Source organism: Hyposmocoma kahamanoa, unplaced genomic scaffold, assembly GCF_003589595.1.
Source record: "Hyposmocoma kahamanoa isolate Upper Pololo Valley unplaced genomic scaffold, ASM358959v1 80, whole genome shotgun sequence".
Taxonomy (NCBI): domain Eukaryota; kingdom Metazoa; phylum Arthropoda; class Insecta; order Lepidoptera; family Cosmopterigidae; genus Hyposmocoma; species Hyposmocoma kahamanoa.
This window is the reverse complement of record NW_020654051.1, coordinates 3,800,558-3,819,384: the sequence shown is the minus strand read 5'-3', so window position 1 is coordinate 3,819,384 and position 18,827 is coordinate 3,800,558. Positions and strand designations below refer to the sequence as shown.

Genomic DNA, 18,827 nt, shown 5'->3' with positions numbered 1-18,827 from the left:
AATTGAAACGGTACCACAGAGACCTTTACGTGAATGGCAGCTATCAGTGTGAACTATCGTGACAGACAACAATGAAGTGTAACACACCTGTCAAATCAACTTGAACAATGTGAAAACAAGAAACAGAAATTGATAGAATTCCCAATAAGTGTCACTTTCATGCTGGAACGTGATGTTTCCGTAAATGGAAATAATTGACAGCAATCGGAAAATGGAATAGACAATAAAATTGGATGTAATAATTTAATGAAAACCGTTATCGATGTATTTGTTGCTTGAGCTTTGACTCAGATTTCTCATAAGATATAATAGTGTTAAATGTATACATATTATACACATATACAGGTTTTCCAACAAGAACTTTGTTTTGTACTTAAATCAAATTAAAACAATAAAGTTAGATGACAGTGATTCAAATTTTTATTGTATTAAAAAAAGTAAGATTTGGTTATTATGAATGAAAAATGATATCCGATAAAAGTCCATCACGACCACAGTTACAGATGTCGATTCTTTCATCAAAGTTTTTAATCACTTTTTGACAAATCTACTTCGTTAATCACTTCACGAATTTTGAGTTTTCAGGCTGCAATCGATTCGATTAGCTCCGTATAGACTCTGTCTTTAACATAACCCCATAAAAAACAATCCAGCGGTGTTAAATCACATGATCGAGCTGGTCACTTACGGCTAAATTTCGTGAAATAATGCGATTGGAAAATTTGGTTTGCTATAAATTCATTGTTTCAGTAGCTGTGTGACTAACTATATAACACAAGTGCTTTAGTTACTTTGGGATCAGAACAACGTAAGTAATGTTGTCTTGTCTTCTATATGAAGTCTAATAACTAGGAAAAAACTAACATAGGGATACCGTGCCCACCATAAGTAGCAGTAGAGCTCCTTATGAAGCAGTAACGTGAGCATTAATGCGTATCGGTTTTGAAAGGTAAGGGTGCTGGTGAAACTACAGGCATATGGAATGTCCACTTTATGTCTCAGAGTGACGGGACAATTGCAGAGTCTCTCAGGTCAACTGTTATGGGTAGACGTGTCGCGTACCACCAAACACACAAGTTGATGTGACGGAATGGATAAGTTTTTGTGAACAACAATATTTTTTTATGATATGAAATAATTAAAAAAGGCCATAAATATATAATAGATGCGATAAGAACACAATCATAATTTTACGACTGTCGCTACTGAGTCATCGTTGCGACATAGCAGTCACATTACTGCACGGCGAATTCCGTGTAAAAACCAAAAAATTTAATTTACTAAGAAATCATATGAAAAAGATAAATAAAAAAAATGATAATAATAAAAAAAAAACATTCCCGTACCGGGAATCGAACCCGAGCCTCCTGGGTGAAAGCCAGGTATCCTAGCCACTAGACCATACGGGAGATACTCGTTCGGTCGAAATAACTGTATAAATTGTGTTGCATGACGCATTTGACGACTGATTTGTTATTGCAGCTGCTAAGGAACAATGAATCGACAGTGAATTCAAAATAAAGTCGTATGCTCGTCGTCACTTTCGATTACATTTCGGTCACAAAAATTACACAAGCACTTTGCCGTTCTTACGTATACAACAAATTCTTCAATAATACAATACCGTGATATCTTCTTTATCTTGATTATCTAAACACACAGAAAAAAAAACAATTTTAGAACATGATTTTTTTAACCGACTTCAAAAAAGGAGGAGGTTCTCAACTAGACTGTTTTTTTTATGTACGTACACGATAATTTGTGAACCGATTTTGATGATTCTTTTTTTTTATTGGAAAGAGGGTACTTCAATATTCATCCCATTTAAATTTTAAGGAAATATTCCACCTTTAAGGGTGGCAAACTAGGGGATGTGTCCAGTTTGACGTACTTTCCGGTAACCGATTTCAATAAAACAAATAGATGTTATTCCACGAACTTTGAAGTGGATTTTTTTTCTAAAAAAGTGGCAATTATATATAACTGTTATTCCCCAAATAATATAATATAAATAACCTCATTTTCAAGTTACAATAGAAGGGTAAAAAACTCAAAAGGTATTTACGAATTTAGCACAAAACGGCACGAACATTCATCGAAGCGGCAATTCGCAAGTAAATAAGGTTAATTCACGCCTTTCGGGCTATTACCACACGGGAACGACGGGGGTAACGGAATTTGAGGATGACGGAGCTCTTTGTGTGACGCATTCAGAGACCGGTTGTAATGTTAACGACCCTCGTCACATACCCCAAGCGTGACACCATTGCTCAATTTCGTTGAGTTATTAGCAAACTATTCCATTCCACTGGTCTCTATATGCCTACCTAACGGCGAAGGGTCCGTATAATACGATTTATATGGGCTTGTCCAAGAGATTTATGCACTAACTTAGTAGTATTGTTATACATAGTTGATGGTGGCAACATCAAGAACTCAAAACAAATGCATGTGATCATTGACTTACAAATAAATGGACGACGGGTCTAATACAAAAACCACGAAAAAAATGTCCCAAGTCAAACCTATTTAAAGGTAAAGGAATATGAAAAAGCTAAAACGTTGAATTTAAATTGTAATGTCATTGCAGTACTGTCTAATTTTGCTTGCTTCGCTGTCAGTCGAACAAACGAAGACTGAAGCGTGAATGACGCTCTGTATACGATTTTAACGCAGTACAAGTTCGGACACTTTTTAGCGTGGACCCGACGTCCATATAATTGTAAGTCAATGCATGTGATCGATGAATAAGAGAGGCTAACGCGCTAGCTACTTCGCTGTCGAACGCCATAAATCATTAAAAAAATTACTTATAGTCTACCGATTGGTTTTTTTATAATATCAAGTGACAGGGCCGACAAGTCTTATGGTAAGCTACACGCCTGTCCATGCTACTGCTACTCTACTGGTTGTAGAGTAGCAGTAGTATATTTAAAAAAAAAAAGTAGTATGCCTCGTATTTCATTCATTGTCATTTACGGTGTACTTTCTGCGTCGGCTTACCATTTATCAATATCTACGCTTTGCCTCTGATTTTTAAAAACAACGGCTGTGGCACCAGCCAATAATACGTTATGTCAAATTGATGATAATGGTGAAATTACAGGCACACTTGTCAACTTATGTCTCAGGCAATGCCCCTCAGATCTTTGCGATTTAAAGCTCTGAGTGGCACTGCAACTGTTATGGACAGGCGTGTCGCTTACCACCAGGCCCACGACTTGTCCCGTCGCTTGGTGCCACAGCAATATAACAAACATGACAAAATTTTGTTTCATATGAGGTTATTATATTTTATAAATTTATTTAGTCAATTAGAAAAATTTTGATTTTCGTTTTTGTACTTCTATATTTACATCCTACTACAAGAGTTTTGTAAATGAAGAAGTTGGTCGAGAAAAACTGTCGGACACTCCGCTATTGTGTTTACATAGAGATCAAAATAAACCAAACCAAGATTAGATTGTCTCACGCACCGGTTGGACCAGACGAACAATTCCAAAGGCCTTCAATTCTTTTGCTATGACTGTGCAACTGTCACTTTTACCATTAACATCTGCGAGCCAATTTAAGCTTTATTGACACAGATTTAGAAAACTTTTGTAAAGAACAAGGAAACAGTCGACGTGAGTCATCGTATCGCGAATCGCATGAACCGGTTCGTCACTGGAGACGAAACACTCAACTTTGTTCAATACGAGTTAAAGGCGAGCATGAATGGTCGGGTCTAGCCACGGATGCTCTTTAGTGAAATATTACCGCGTTAACTACTTAACAAGTGTAATAAATTTCACTTAAGACTTAAACTCTTATACAGAAAACTCAAATGATACAGCTGCAAACAAAAGCATCCTACTCGGGATTCAAAAGCAAAGTCAACCGTTGCTTATAGAAATTTCATTTTTAATTAGAGAAAATAATTTGACATTGAGTGAGTTGCCAATTTATAAAAATAGTGTTGTCTTAAAATATCGACTTCATTAACTCATTCCATAGCTCATCGCGGTAAATGAATTATTGGAAAATCTTTAACGGTTATTTTTGAGAGACTGTGTTTCAGTAAGTTCATAGAAAACTGAACCAAAGACTTCTCTATACAATATATTATAATTATAATGGTAACATTATCTTTTTATTAACACACAAGAAGAGGGGAGTTATAAGTTTGAAGCTCGTCTGTCTGTCTGTGGCATCGTGCTTCGAAGCTGCTGGAGTGATCTTAAAGTATTGTTAGTTGTCTTGTTTTTTAAGGTTAATATTGAATAACAATAATCACAACCTGTTTACTTTCTTGAATATAAAATAGTTTTATTGATACATTTTCATTTATTTTACGAACATAACTTCAAGTATTTCTGTTAATAACATTCTATGGATTAATTTGCCTGAAAATAAGATAGGAACAAGTTTGCCAATCGTGGAAAGACACTTTATAAATAAGAAAATAAGTGATTTTTATTTCTATTTTTTTTTGTATATAATCGGAATAATTCTTAGCTTAGTTTGAAGATCATCAGCTCTTTTTACAGTTAATGTAAGGATCTAAGTCATAAGATTAATATTTATTTTACTTCTACTTATCCGATGGGCTTGAAATTCGGTATACGATAGAAATCCTTTGATATTACAATAACATGGTAACCTTGATCTGATGCTGAAGCCAATGCAACCTGCAGACTACCCAACTCTTCAACTACTTACAGTAGAACTATCGTGATTGGGTTCTTTAAATTGGCGTCGACAAGATGACTTTACTGACTTTTTGAAGTACACGTTCTAGTACCGGATCAAAATCAAATCAATCTATTATATAGTTATACATTATATAATAGATCCCATAAATAATATGTTATATAGTGATTTTCTTATCGAATCGTTGACACACAGCTCAGAACGTGGCTAAACTGATTACGCCATACTCGTCGACTGTTGCTCAGGATGCGCCAGACGTACTAGGAATACGAGGCTCCATTCGTGCACTCCAAGTGAATGATCAATAGATCCGAAAATAGATTTACTCTTTCGTTCATAGAAACTTTGTTATCTCTAAATAAAAATCCAACTATAAATGTGAGTGCACAAAAATGGTACAATCATACACAAAAGTTGAAGAATAAACAACTCCACTTTTCAAATTAGTTCAGTACATGTGCAGGGTGTCATCATAAAGAGATAATGGGAATAATAAGGCATGAGCTTTTAATAGCCATGTCTACGCCGGCGGGCCGCGGGCGGTGGGTAGCTGCCGTTGTGCAAGTGCGACCAACTTACTACACAGCTGGACTAATTTTTTATTTAATAATTGAAATTTAATTGTCGCCAACATTGCTAATTAAAAACACAGGGTGTAACAAAAAGGTGTAAATATTCTTATTGAGTTACATAATCTCAGTACAGAGTACAAAAAAAAACCGACCTCAAAAGTACGTGAAATTACATACAATTACCAAGTTTTATTGAAATCGGTTCCCGAAAAGTGCGCAAACCCGGATACATGGGGATGTATCCATATAGTTCGTCACTATACGGGACTTGACACAGGAGATAATAAAAAACGGGTCTCACTACTCAAAGTATATTGAGAGAAAAACGCTTTGAATTCGGGAATAGCAAAATCAACCATCAAAATAATTGCTCCTTATAATAAAATTTAGGCGCTATACGTGAACAGCCACCTTTAGAGGCCGAAGATTTTCTTCAAAATTAAATGGGACCACTATGGAGGTACCCTCTTTCCAACAAAAAAAGAATCATGAAAATCGGTTCACAAATACCGGAGTTATCGCGTAACATACATACAAAAAAGAACATGCAGTCGAATTGAAACCTCCTCCTATTTTGAAGTCGGTTAAAAAGTATCAATGACACTGAGCAATTTGATTCAGAAACCAAAATTGTGCTTACAAAAAAATCATTGTCCTCAATGCCTCATTAAATAATTAAAATTTATTAAAAGGGGATTTTTTCCATTTATTTTTTAATTCTGCTCAAAGTTGCTCATTATCATGGACACTTTCATATTCTAAAATATTATAACTACACCTTTATGTTACACTGTGTATATATTGTTCATACTAACTAATATAATTTTTTAGTAGTTTTGGTAGTTTTAACATTAGTTGTAGTAGAAGTAATATTCAAATTAAGCAAATTGTAAGTACCTATAAATAGAACAGCGTTGTGTCCTAACACAGGTACTGTCAAGCATAAAGGAAACTTCAGCTTAAAAGGAAATTAATGTTAAGTGAAATTATTTTTGCTTCGCTTTGTTACATTATTGTTTCACGTGGAACACTAGGCTCAAGTACTACAAACCAACCCCCAGTTCATTTCTCAAATTGGTCCTATAGGGGATCAAACTTCGAACGTCCTCGTTAAGCTCCCGCAGTGCAAACCGTTGAGCTACCGACGCCGTTACAAAATTATCATACGCAATATGTCACATCAGAACCGACACATCAGAACCGACTCTAGAAGGATAATCGCCGAGGGGACACGACGGAAAAAGGGGTAACCGGCAATTGAAATAACCACTAGCTATTTTTAAATAAAGATAATTGAACGCCAATAACCTGGCAAGGTTACGTCAGGTGAAACATTGCCCTCCTTACGCTGTCAGAAATTAATTTAAGAGTCGATACGACCTCATCTTGAATTAATTTTTTCCCGTATTAAGAGGGAGCAGAGGAAAATTTCCTAATCTTCGATTTGGTTTTAGAGGGGTATATCCACTTTAAAGTTAAAAATAAAATATTGTATGAGCAACTACACGATATATTCAAGACACTAATCAGAAACATAAAACAATAAAGTTTCCTCGATAGATAAAAATCACGAAATGACCTCTAATTTTCACATTTTTTCGATTCATCCTCGAAATGCTACAGGTTATTAGGACAAAAATTAGATAAATAATTATATCTATGCATGATCGAGAACTGTCAATACGGATTTTTTTTAATCCCTTTAGTTTTAGAGTTATTCCGCTAAAACGAATTTGGTACTTTTAATGCGCAAAATTCAACATCTCCTGTCGCATGTCACGCGAATTTCAGGCATATATTTGTTTCACAAATTTGGGCGGAGACAACGTCAAAACTTTTTTGGCATGCTCCCTCTTAATACGGTTCATTTGCTTGGATCGAGCGGAAGCGATACTGGCTTTATTTCAGAATAAATCTTTTTTGCAAAAAAAAATTAAAGCCAAAAATGTACACATTGTATACTATACATGTTCTATGTAAGTCACTTAATATTAAAAAAAATCACTGGTATATGTAAAATACCTATAGAATACAACGGTTTTCTTGTAAAATTTCGAGGTAAGTTTATGATTTTTTTATTGTGTAAATTTTTGGGAATTGTGTTTTCACAGCGTATAGTAGTTAGTATATATCCTCAATTTTACTACATATTTTGTCCAGCGTGATTGATTCGACATGTTCACTGTTATGCGGTATCAATCAAAGCCATTTGAGGTTGTATAGACCTGTCTCCGTGACCGAACGGTTACCACGCGTTGGTACCGGGCTCAATTCCTCTGGTGCGGGAGAAATATTTCTATGGCCTACATTTATTCTCTCGTGAGTTTGGGTGTAATGTGTGGTTGTCTATGTGTATGTTCATGGCACCCGCGATACAGGGTTTCCCTACAGTGGGGCTATGAGTATGTGAAAAAAAAAAGTGACTGGATGGTCAATGGGAACACATGCATCAATGTAAACGATTCTTTTTTGTGATCAACAGAACTCCCAAAGTGGAGACAACAGATCTATAGGTTGACCAATCACAAACTCTAGCGATTCGTTCTGTATACCTTTTAGGTTCTCGGGTTTCTCTCAGACAAAAATTTAAGGAGTATCATGACAGTGGCATCACAGTACACTTACTCAAATATTTTTTGTACCCGTAAAAATATGCGTAATTAAATTTTTATTGAATTGATATTCAATTATTTTTTGTGAAATTACTCCACTAGTTTGTTATAATTATTAATACAAAGATCGAACACTCAGAAAAAATTCCTTCGATCCGGTCGGATTGGAAACGACGTCTTCTTGCATACCGTGCCAGACGCTTGTGACAGTGAATAAATGTTGTACCCAAACCAAATTCCGCAATCGTGAATTACATCTTCTTTTATAGCTACAACAACCGTAACTTACAATATTGAATAAAAATGAGTTAAACAACACGGCATAGATAATTAATTAATTCTAAATTGAACTATGTACTCTTTTCACTCAAAATTGCCAATTAGGATTATATGTTATAATTATTAATACAAAGATCGAACACTCAGAAAAAATCCCTTCGATCCGGCAGGATTCAAAACGACGTCTTCTAGTTGTAGCGTACCGTGGCGGACGCTATACCAACTAAGCCACGGAACGAACCAGCGTACCTCACGAATTTTTCTATGTGCTTGCGTCGTGTGTTTGTACTTGGTCTTTCAACGACTTTTTAGTCGTAGCGCCATCTATGAGAAATCCATGACAGATTTATCACCCAGTTAATACCTTTACAGCTACCAGTCCTGGCGAGAGATGTCGCTATTCACTGTAATAATTAATTTTTTAATTTCATAACTTCAATAAGAAAGAAGATATCCATAATATTCACCTTGGAACCATGTCCACACTCATGGTAAGTACCACGATTTTATTTAATTAAGGTTAGTTCTTTTCTAGGGAACTATGTACGTTTTTACAATAAGATTGTGGAGCATATATTAAGATTATCATTTCCTAAGTTTTTAATTGAACAGTCATATTACAAAATTGAAGAATACGTGTTGGATAAAGATGTGTGGAAAGAGGACATGACTCCAGACTCCACACAAATTTGATTCAAAGTATTATAGCAATTGAGTTCATTTGAAAAGTAGTAGAATATCTTGCTCATTGTTCTCAGGGGAATTTGCCTTACGAATGAGCAGTAGAGTTTAGTCAGTACGACGTTTTCAAGTGTAATTTGTTTATCTATGAAATAAAAATTATTTAATTTGACACACAATACACGCCAATCAGTTTTCCTTTTATTATACCCCACCTATTTTACACGTACTTATTTACTTCGTAAGAATGTACGTGTAAAGAAGGTGGGGTATAATAAACTTAGTTGTGGTTATATGTGTTTTTTTTTTATTATTATTTTTTTTTTATTGGACGTAGCGACGTTATCCTTGATATATAAATAAACAATAATGTTTAGGTGTTTTCTCACGTCTCGTTACAAAAAGCTGAGTGGAAACCATTTTGGTAATATTTGAAATGTAATTCCTTTATTTTTAACCGACTTTAAAAAAGGAGGAGGTCCTCAATTCGTCTGTATGTTTTTTTTGTATATTACGCGATAACTCCGGTATTTGTGAACCGATTTTCATGATTCTTTTTTTGTTGGAAAGAGGATACCTCCACAGTGGTACCATTTCATTTTGAAGAAATTCATCCATCTCTAAGGGTGGCTGATCACGCATGAACATTCATTTTTATAAATAGCGCCTAAATTTTACTTAAGGAGCAATTATTTTAATGGTTGGTTTTGCTATTCTCCAATTGAAGGCGTTTTTCTCGCTCAATATACTTTGAGTAGTGAGAACCGATTTTTATTATCTAATGTGTCAAGTCCTGTATAGTAGCGAACTAGGGTATATTTCAACAAAACTTGGCAAGTAGATGTAATTCCACGTGCTTTTGAGTTCGGTTTTTTTAGTACTGTGTACTGAGATTATAATTTTTGTTATCAATTTGTCGTATATATATTTCGTCATAAGCTTACCAAATCGACAACCCCGCTCTTTGTAAATATACATATAAATACATTTACATTTATTTCGAAGATTTTAGATCGAGCTTACCTGTAAGAGCTAAACGGTTCACTACCACAGCTTTTCGTCATCCAAGTAGGCGGAAGCTGCACAAACCTTAGAATAGTTTTTGTTTCATAAACCTCATAAATGCCAAAATTTGAATATAACCTGGAATCTTATTGTATTAGCAAATGAGCGCAATGTGTTCTCATGTATTTGTGGTTGGGATATTAACGTCAGTAAAATCGCAAATATTATTTAATTTTTTTGTTAAATGTATGAAACAAAAAGTTCAATAAATCCTCCGAAAATTCAAATCCAATATTTTGTAGTTTGTTTATGTTTATTCATTATGATATAATATAACAGAATCTCCGTAGTTCAAATTAATGAAATCTGCTTTAAAAAATAAGAGTTTTTTTTTCATTAAAACAATTTATGACATTTAAACGCGGATCAACTAGACAACATTCGTGGGATGTAAAAATATACATATATGTACATTCAACTGGGGGGTATGGAATAGGTCACAATCTACAGAAAGGTGTCATTGATTTGTTCAAAAATTAATTTCGTTCTTAGTCTTGGCTATAATATAAAAAATGAGTAATTCTGAACAACCTGAGCGGTAAAAATAAATCAAATAGCGGTTGTTGAAGTTTTTTAATGTCACATGGATGGCAAAGACAAACGGAAGGACATACATGAGCTATTACACAAAAAAACAATCATAGTCGCACAAATAGAGCAGCGTGGAACGGTAATCGTACAATTTATAATGGGTGCAATTGATTCGACCTCCGCGCCGCCGCCCGTGCCGCCCGGCGCGCGTCGTTCCCTTTTGGTTTAATATCATTTACAACGATTTTCACATTACTAGGTCACTGTGCATTTAACTGCACAGACATATATCTAGACATGTCTGTGATTTAACTACCTCCGTGGCCGAAACCCGTCACGCGGTCCAGGGTTAGATTCGCGGGCCGACAGAAATATTTGTATGGGCTCCACTTATGGTTTGGGTGTAATTTGCGGTTGTTTATGTGTGTGTCCATGAATGATGAAATCAATAAGACTTCATTTTTACGAAGATCTTAGCCGCCCAGGATGATGGACCACATCCTGGGCGATTTTTACTTAAGAGTCTATACTACTCTCTATATCAGTCTACAACAGCTCGAATTCTAATTTTTCCCGTACTAATACGGTTCATTTAGCTTGGGTCGAGCGGTAGGGACACTGGCTTTATTTCAGAATTAATTTTTTCAAACGACATTAAAGGCCTTTGAAAAATGTATAGGCGTATAGTATGCGTGTTCTATATCATAATCATGTCAGCCGGAAGACATCCACTGCTCAACATAGGCCTCCCCCAAAGATTTCCAGACCAGCCGATCGAACGCAACGTGCGTCCATCGGTTACCCGCTGCCCTTACCAGGTCATCCGTCCATCTAGTAGGGGGTCGTCCCACTGAACGCCTTCCGGTTCGTCTCCATTCAAGAACCTTTCTGCCCCAACGGCCGTCAGTGTTCTGTTTAATTCAGTTGATATAAAAAAACAAATCATTGGTATATGTAAAATACCTATTGAATACAGCTGTTCTCTTGTCAAATTTCGAGGTAAATTTGTGGTTTTTTTTTATAGTGAAAATTTTTAGGATTCGTGTTTTTACACTGTATAGTAATCAACGTTATATCCTCAATTTTGCTATATATTTTGTCTAACACTTTCACTTTTATGCTGAAACAACCAAAGCTATTTGAGGTTGTGTAGACTCTTAATTGTAGATCGGGAGAATCCCGGATAGAATCAACGCCTTGGTAAGCAAACTACAGTCTTAACCTGATATTGTTGTGATAATTTGGCATATTATTATTGAGATCAGAAGATACTTTTGCTATAATACCGATGTTGTGACTTGACTGTATTAAAGTAAACGTTCAACTAGCCCGACATAGACGTATTTTATTTTCTCTCCAATCACGAGTGGCCGGAAACGAGTTGCCTCAGATGCATCGAGAGCTCTTGAAAGTGATCATTCTCGCGTTGGTCATTGGCAGCCCTAGATAAAAATGTTTGATTCCAATTGTGCTGTTAAAGAAATTATTCCAAAAACATAAGCTCTTGTCGTGAAAACTGGTCGGTTTCGGTAATTTGTTTCAGTGACTTCACAATATTTGGAGTTTGTCAATTTCGCCATAACTAACTGTAAATGTACTTGATTGTGTGTTCGCCGAAGAAAAGTCCATAAAACGCAATGCACCGGTTACGAAAGAGGTCAACTAGGAGCGGCGGCGCAATGCAGGTGCGACCCAGATTCGGACAGATTCGGGACACCATACACCAACTACCCCACCACTCAAATAAAGGCCAGTCTTGGCAATCGCCACCACTCTTTTGTACATTTTTAACTAACAATAGAACACAGGCAAAAGAAAACAAACGTAAAACATCAACCCGGCTTTGATAAACTACACGAGAACACTGCTAGTGGTAAGAAATCTAGGACTGTTGGTCGATAAACGACCATTAATAGACAGTTAAGATTGTCTGCCTTACCATTTCTATGAAACCGTTTGTACTGCAGTTTCTAATTGCAACGTAATAAACTGTCAACATGTTTATCACTTCTTCAGAATTATCACAGCAAAGACGGTAACGGGGAGGTTAAAAAACTTGGCAACTTTCCAAACCGCAAAATATCGCCAAGAATATCCCACAAGCAATGCAATCGTACTCTAATAACAAATGTTTCAATATTTAGGTCAACTAAATAAAACGAAACGGAAGAGGTACTCCCAACATTGAATAGATCGCTTTGTCTCCGCCAACAAAGTTATGCGATGACGTCGTGATGAAAAACGCTTTCCACAGCGTAACTCCTGAAAAAGTACTAGGCAAGCATGAGCCGATAGCAGTCATTGTTATCAGTGCAGGCAGCCGCGGGTTGGTGAAGCGAAGCGCGGGCGCGGGGGCGGCCTTCGTGACGTTGCGCCGCATCTGTGCTAACTAACCAACCGCAGTTACACGCCGATATCTTATCATATCAGTGGCGTCCGTCATCGCCAGCGAGCGATCACTGTCATCGACAACCAGCTGTGCACTTCTGATGGTCTGGTAGTGTAGGCGACATTTTCACAAAATTCACTTGATTTCACCCAAAAAATTATTAAGTTATTATTCCACTAGTGAGCGAATAGACAAACTTAACAAATATAATTCCTCAAAATAAAATAAAAACTGTTTAGACAGCTTCGAAAACAATCCATTAAAAATATAACCTTTTTAGCGCAGCGTATAGTACGTAAGTTAATTAATGAAACAAGGACCGTCAGATTTTCTGATAAGCAAACAATGAAACGTGGTCACTATCATTATGCAATCAACGAGTTCGTTAGACCGATAATTACCGCTCATTCAATACCTACTTCACGCCTACTGAACGTACCGCTACTCTTCTAATTGAACGTCACTATAATTATAGTACGTGTCAACACTCTCCAGCGCCGAGCGAAGGGAACGTGTAAAAACTCGACGGAACTAAAATTAGACACAGTGAGCGACATTTGACACGAAATATTATAAAGGGACAAAACATGCCTCGTTTGCATGATTGACTGGTAGAGTTATCTTCAGTCATAACCAAATTGCCCGAAACGTAATAGATGATAGAGGTAAAAGGTCTGCTTGTGTCTGCGAGTTAGTAAATATGTTATAAATATGTGATGTGAATCCCCATATCGTAATAAGTTGCAAGAGCTCTATCGATCTTCGTCAAATATCGTTAACATTCTGAGAAATACCAGAATCAGCTTTAAAATACAGAGACAAAAAGTACATTCGATCGGATTAACCGCAAAGGATGACACAGCCAAATTTACAGACATAATGTTTTGCAAATTACTATTGATTAATAATACCCATTGTTGTCGGCAGTCTGCTAACAGCAAAGCTCATGGTGACAAATAAAAACAGCTGTTGGCTCTTAACAATAGATGGTGGTGACACTGAACACCAGACAATGTTGAGGCCGATCGACAATCAGCAGATGAAACATCCGCCCCAAACAGACTTATTAGGGTACCGTAAAAGACGATCATTGTAACACGATTCATAAGAGGAATGGATCAAGAATCTCCGGATCAAAAGGTTACTGATATCTTAACGTCATCAAACCAAAATTTTATCCGGGTAAGTCGAGGATAAAAACGTGTAAAAGAAAGCCCAATCAACAGTAAACTGTTAAAAACCGAAAGAAAATTCTAAATGGCTAGTTAGATGTTTCTCATTCGGACAAGAAATTCAATTTTGAATAACAAATTAACTAAGGACCAACTATGGAGGATCAAATATAAAGATAAAAGTTTTGGGAATTACAAAAGTCATGCACGATAACTTGGAAGTTTTAAGAAAACGTCTTCAAAATTGGCCTTTTGCAGAAATAAGTAATTTTGTGAAAGTGGAAATATCCTTCGAAACGAGGAATTAGTTATAGTCATGGTTCGTTATTTTACGTAAACAACTGAAAAATGTATTTGCTGGCAAATCGATGATTACGTGCGGGGTAATTTTTTTCGCGATTTCAAGGGAGTAATATCAGATAACATTAATGAATGGAACACGTTTCTTTCACGGAATTAGTTTCTACGCTGAGGTTGCACGAAGGGAGCCTCCTGAAGGCAGCCTTCTGAAGCCAACAATCGGTGAGTACTTTACGCCGATTGGCAATTCCTTTCACCACGATGGCAACCATTACATGCCATGGATACAATAAGAAGTTCCAACCCTATATAGATATAGGTCACTGTTGTTATTTAGCTTACCGAGGACTTGTGCATCCAGTGCGTATTCTAACATAGGTAAAAAGATTCAGCTCGCAAGTCGTTGCGGATACAGTAATTACGTATTTTGAAGTGTTACAGAGGGTTATAAAAAGAGCGGGCCTTATTTCTGCTGCAGATCGTACCTATGATAACAAACGAAAATTCATTATCATAAGTTCATAACTATACTGGGCGTTCCACTACATTACGTTTAGATCATAGTGCGCCGAGCCAGCCTAATGCGGTCTGAGGAGTTCACATGTTTTCTGAACTTTCGCCGTTAGCGAGAGGTTACTAAATATTTACAAAAGTACGTAACATAGAAAACAATTAAAATTATCTTAATTGGGAAGCAACAGTTCTCCCTTAGGGTTGAACTCAATTGTCAAAGACAAAAGATTTATTCACCAAGGCAACATGAATATTCATTTATATTTGAATCCATAAATGCGTTGATTTCAAAGTAATGCAGCCATTTCCAAGTGATACACTACTTGTTATCCAATATTACAAATAGTTCTTTAGAATATAAACTCACACTGACTACAAAGTCATCATCATTATCATATTTATGATAAGCGCTGTCCTCTCATTGATTACCTTAATGACAGCAAATGCTTCGTCCTGTAACAATAGTAGTATCTTTTGACTGTAACAGGCCCTGGAAAGTACAACAAACAGTAGAGGATCGGAAGTGCGATAAGAAGCAGCGGGCAGCGACCTCGGGCCTACACGACGACGACGCGATTGTTGTGTATCGTACAGTGACACGCGATGTTTAACAATCACTGCAGTATGTGCCATGCATTAACACTACACACACTTGTTGGTGGTTTGTAAATGAGGCACGAAGGGATCTAAGCTAAACAGTTTGTCTTTTTTAAATCCATGTTCATATCTTATTACAGCCACCGGCACTGTTGCTTTTTTTATAGTAAATTATTACCTTTTTTCGAGATTTTGGTTATTTATTTTATTTATTTATTATTCATATAAAAGCATCAGAACAAAAACATTACAGTATAACATAAACTTAAGTAAGTTTTTCTGTATACCGTCAGACGTCGTACAAAAATATTATGGTTGAGTGAAAATGTAAATTGCGAAAGGACATCGTGGCCTGGCCCGTATCAATAAACAGCTCATAAGTTAAGTACGTATTCGGTTGAGATGTCACTTAGATCTGGAGATTCATCACTAGCTCTCTTTTATTAATAAACTGCAATTGTCGTCTTCTTGAGACCGTCTCAATTGAGCGAGACGGCGCCTATGCAATATTGGTGAGCTAAGCAAGTTTTGCTTATTTATAAAACGACTTTTACCTAAGTTTAAGCAAGAAATTAGAAAGTAAACTAAAAGTTTAATTTAATTTCTTGCTTAAAGTAGGTATATGTTTTAGAGACGAAAATATTGTTTAGCTCCATTGACTTTTAGCTCGCTACATTTGGTTAATCGAATTCACAGTTCCTTTCATAAATCACAGTCATAAGGGAGCGTACAGATAGGACGAATGCGCCGCAAATTCGCCTATTTGCGAGCTGCATACGAGCACTACGTCGTGCGATCTATTCGCGTGCCGTTCGCGCGCCGCGCGTGCCACATATGCAGCACGCGTGCAGCGCGTGTGCAGCGCATTCGCGACGCACTCGCCAAACCTGTACAACCTTGCAACGATCCCTTATAACGATCTTGAGCTGTAGCTAAATACTGAGTGACTGACAAGCGAAAATTTTAACTAACAAAATAATGCATAATTATAATATAAATATGAGTTATAGCAGTTGAAGTGCATTTAATATTTATAAGTACAGACAATTGACTTAAGTATGATCCTAGTATTGATCTTGCACTTGTTCATTTTGGCCATAAAACAGGACATTGTGCCGTAAAGTCTATGCCAAGAAATAATTTCATGTTGCCAAATAATCGATTGAGTAAACCTAAGCACTATCTGGAACTTTGGACCTATACTTACATTGTTGCTATCGAAAATACATAAACTGTTATTTACTTTGACATCTTTATTTATTCTCGTAAATTGATAATTAGACTAGTACATTGTAATTCGGATCACATAAGTAAGCGACGATTCGTCATCGAAAGTAGCTTTGTTAACGTGAGACACATATACATTTTGGAGTATTGTAATTGATACACATTTGTAACCTATTTTAAAACCTACTACCATAAGGTAGTTTATCATTTTGAATGCGGTTCGGCAACAATTGTGCTCTTCTTGTTCATGACTAAGGCATTTGCATTACAGTAACTACCGAGATATTGGCACTTAAAATATTTTTTTAACACTGATTTTTCTTAAAAATAAAACTTAAACTAAATTAGATATTAAAAACCCGTTATATAGGATTTTAGATCACAACTTCGCCAGAAATTTCGATTACGTTAGTTATGATAAGGAGGGCAGAATTCTTTAAAGTTCAATTTTGTGAAACAAACCTAAAAAATACGTTTTCACTACTTTCCTTACATAGTGGTAATAAATTAGGCGTATCATAGTGTTTTGAATATTTGCTGTTCAACTCTCGCTATTGGAACCAATTCCTAAACTGGAAAGTCGTATAAGAACTCCATTATTGTAAATTTTAAGAGTCTTCTGCCAACTATTTTAATAGAACACCTATTTCGAAGATAAATGAGAGAAAGCTATCAATACATTATACAATTCTAAATACAACTGCCTTTGTTGTTTGGTGATCGCATAAATCTCACCTAGAAACTGCTGCAATAGTGAGACCTATTAATTCTACTTACCGAATCGAAAGGTTAGGAGAGCAGGGTTGAAGAGTCACAGTAACATGAGACTAGCACAAGATCGGTGGACTGCGCATAACAGTGGAGGCCTATAGCCAGTATGAAAATAAAATGAAAATGTCTGTATTAACTGTCACATGTTCTTGAATTTAATTTCGTTTGTGAAAGTCTGGTGTCTATACCAGGATTAACTTGTGTTATAGAGCACCAGGTTCTCACCCTTACACCTCTAAGCAGACGTAAGAAAGATAGGCATAAGACAAGAAGATACGTGTACATAAACTATTACAAAAGCATAAGACAAGAGGATACGTGTACCTAAACAGTTATGAAGTAAAGTAAAAATGAAAATAACTGTTGTTAAATTAGTTTTAAATACATTGAAAAACGATTGTTAGTATGTTTTGTTGTAAGAGTATAGAAGTCGGACTATGGATGAAGGATTAGAGCTAGATCAGGAGAAAAGATAATTTATCGCAAAGCCTATAAACACCCATTGTCGCAAGTGTCAATATGCGACACTTCATACTATAAAGACCTCCGTGACCGAACGGTTCCTACCATATTGGTGTTCCTTTTTTTAAAATACATTATTATGTGTAGGCAACAAACAAGCATACGGCCCGCCTGATGGAAAGCGGTGGCCCGCCTGATGGAAAGCGGTGGCCCGCCTGATGGAAAGCGGTCACCATCCTATGAAGCGGCCTATGAACGCCTATAATATGTCTAAACATAATTAGAAATTATTTGAACTTAAAAAACGAACTCTTATCTATTTTTGACTGACTTCAAAAAGAGGAGGAAGGTTTTTGTATGTATATTACGGGATGACACCGGCTTTCTTTTTGTGTTAGAGAGAGCCTCGGTAGTGGTTCCATTTACATTTAAAAAAAATATGTTTTCCACCTCTAAGGTTGGCAAACTAGGGGATGAATCCGGTTTCGCGCACTTTCCGGTAACCGATTTCAATCAAATTTGACAAATAGATGTAATTCCACGAACTCTTAAGGTCGGTTTTTTTAGTACTCTATACTGAGACTATGAATAATGTACTTGAAAAGTTCATGACATATATGCTTGAAACAAGATTCTATGTGGCGACAATACGAAAACTACGACGTAAGAAATTCAGACACATCAATACGTAGCACGAATGCGGGAGAAGCTCGAAATAATAATGTAGTTACAATCAATTAACACCTTAACTGCCTCAGAGATTCCCCGTGCCAGGTGGCCAAACATCCAAACAAACCATTTCTGGCATGTGTTTCCTTTCCCCCACATGCCGCAGTTATCTACAACACACTTGTAACTTTCCGAAATCAGGTACGTATACATATACAGTCTTTACATACAGTCTTTTTATACTTGCAGCCTCTGGGTCAACTATACCTTAAAATCTCTTAGCGCCCTACGAATT

The 18,827-nt window shown here is 36.3% G+C and overlaps 1 protein-coding gene and 1 non-coding gene across 2 annotated transcripts in view; both read right to left on the bottom strand.

Moving 5' to 3' along the window:
• LOC113233926 (prominin-like protein) overlaps positions 1 to 18,827 on the bottom strand; it is a 132,791-nt gene that overhangs the window by 78,617 nt on the left and 35,347 nt on the right. The window lies entirely within an intron of this gene.
• Trnae-uuc lies at positions 1,338 to 1,409 on the bottom strand. The gene has a single exon. It is a non-coding gene; the product is annotated as a tRNA-Glu (tRNA).